Consider the following 2,367-nt stretch of genomic DNA (forward strand, 5'->3'; position numbering starts at 1 on the left):
TTTCCCTCCCCCAGAGTGCACATCGCAAGATGCGACCCCCGCCCCCAGGTCCCTTCCTTTCGGTTCCCATTCGGGAATGGGGTTACTAATATTCCGGGTCCGTGGAGGGAAATGACCCCCAATCACGGGGTGAGTGGCACAGGCAGTTCGCACCCTCTACGGGCGCCCACGGTTACTCTGGCCGTGGGCATCACGGAGCCTCGGAGCATCAGCCTGCGCACGAGGGTGGCCCGGCTACTTTTTCATTCATAAAATCTCGACCGGGCGGTTGCCCGGATGATTTATGAGGCCGCTCGCTGTCACAGGCGGCGCCCGTCCCTGGGGGCGAGGGGTCGGAGCCCCGCGTGCGTCCGGCCCAGGCCGAAGCTCGCAGGTGAGAGGCAAAGGGGCATAAAGGGGTTCGCCCTCTCCGGCGACACGGGCTCCGGGTCCGCAGGGAGCGTCCCCCACCGCGGGAAAGACGGAGGGAACTGGAATTAGCATGAGCCAATGGGGGCGCGGCGCTGTTACTAGGCGGACCCGGCAGATCTCGACGAGGAACTTCGTTGATTTCCCGGCCCAGGGGCGGGCGCAAAAGTGCAAGCCCGGCCGGCTGGCGTGAAGAGCCGTCCAGGAACCCGTGGGGGAAGCGCTGGAATTTGGGGCCCCGCGGGGAGCGTTCCCGCCCAACCCCCACCCCGGGGAAGCCTGCTCGGCGAGCCCTGGAGTCCCCGAGGGGGCCAGAAGCTGCAGGTCCTTAAGGCCCTTTGGTTCAAGAGGCGTAAGGAAGCACTTTGATTTTGAAATTTTTAAAGAGAAAAAGCAAGTTTTAAAAACTTTTGTGGACATTTTTTAAAACTTCACGCTGTTTTTAGAAAACCCACTACCAAACAGGAACTGTAGATTCTGGGCTCATTTAAAGTCTTCTGTATGAGCTTATTTCTTGGTGACCATTTGGAGACAAAAGAGCCAGGGCTGAATCGGGCCGGGGTCGCGAGGTTGAAAAGAAAATCCTAAAGTAATCCCAATACACCTTCCCGCTGTCTTTCCTTGGCCCCTGCCCGAGTGACCGAGGCCTGGCGGATGGTCGCCGGGAGAGGGCGAATTCCGCCGCAGGCGCGTGTTTGCCACCATCCCTGGCTGTGGGAACCTTCATTCAACCGGGGAAGGGAGCGCGCTCATTCAGGAACCCGCGCGCCGCGGCGCAGATCCCAGGACGCAGCGCGGCTGCGCGCTGCCCAGCTGGGGGTTTTGAGGAAGCTTGAGTGAGCCCAGGGTCACCCGGGTGCGGCACGGACCTTCTGCACCCCGCCTGCGGAGCGAATCTGGGCTGCAGGCGGGCGCACCTAGGTGGGGTCACCTGCAGCCGCATACCTGGCGGTGACTTGAAAGGACTTGGCTTCAGCTCCGCGAGTTTGCCATTGTTAAGCCCTTAAATCGCCACTCTTCCGAAAGCGGCTCCAGAATTCCGGGGGCGCTCGGACTTCCCTTCCCCCACACCGCATGCTTTTGGGGCGCGTATGGCAGCCCATGTGCTGCCGCAGCTCCGCCCGGGCCACGCGGCGCCGATCCTGGGTACCCCCAGAGCTGGGAGAGGACCCGGGCTAACTACAGTCCTGAAATCCACACAGGACGGCCACGCGTGGGGACACGGGGGGGGGGCCGCAGCTCGCGCCCCAGCAGAGAATGTCAGTTAGTGTCAGCCACACACGAAACCTAGTTCTCCAGTCGAGGGTCGGGAGGAAGAGACACCCAGCCCCGCTGCGGGCGAGGAGTGCGCTCCAGTTTAAAAAGCAAACTAACAGGTAGGGAGCCCTGGCTCCAGCGATACCTGTGATTCTGAGGGGAAAGGGAACGTGGTCGCCAGTGCTCTGAGCTGCAGGAACCCAGATCTCTTAGGAGTTAGTCGGCCTCCTCGCTCTGGCCCCCGCCGGACTCAGACTAAGGTGTGGGGAGTGGGTGTCCCCACGGAGACGAAAACTGCCGCCAACCGAAGTAAGGAAGAAATCGGGTGGGGTGATGGCCTCCTGAGGTCAAGCTGGATCCGCCCCCCAAGGCCTAGCGGACCCCCAGGGGCACCCCCCCGCCTCCGGGAAGGTCACCCCGCCTATTCTCGGGAAGGCTGGCTGCGGGGAGGGCCCGCACCCTCGCGCCCCTCCATCCGGCTTCCTGGGAGCTCCAGAGCGTCTCTATCCTCAGCCGAGGCTCTGGGGAAGGTCGGAGGGGCGGGTCTTCCCTACGCGGAGCCTGCAGCTCTGGGGCGCTGGACCCTAGCCAAGGAGGGGATGGGAAGGGAACGTTTTCCAGGTTTGGGCTGGAGGTAGCCCACCCGCCGTCCCGCACCCCTCTCCGGGCCCCTCGGGCCACGCCATAGGAACTGGCGGCCGG

General features: G+C 63.3%; 1 long non-coding RNA gene across 1 annotated transcript in view; it reads left to right on the top strand.

Moving 5' to 3' along the window:
• Positions 1-1,637: 1,637 nt before the first annotated feature.
• LOC104870236 overlaps positions 1,638-2,367 on the top strand; it is a 27,438-nt gene continuing 26,708 nt past the window's right edge. Inside the window, exon 1 of the long non-coding RNA XR_782482.2 lies at positions 1,638-1,784. This is a non-coding gene — a long non-coding RNA (uncharacterized LOC104870236). The remainder of the gene's footprint in view (positions 1,785-2,367) is intronic.

Source organism: Fukomys damarensis, unplaced genomic scaffold, assembly GCF_012274545.1.
Source record: "Fukomys damarensis isolate Sample0158 unplaced genomic scaffold, DMR_v1.0_HiC HiC_scaffold_27, whole genome shotgun sequence".
In the NCBI taxonomy this organism is placed as follows: Eukaryota; Metazoa; Chordata; class Mammalia; order Rodentia; family Bathyergidae; genus Fukomys; species Fukomys damarensis.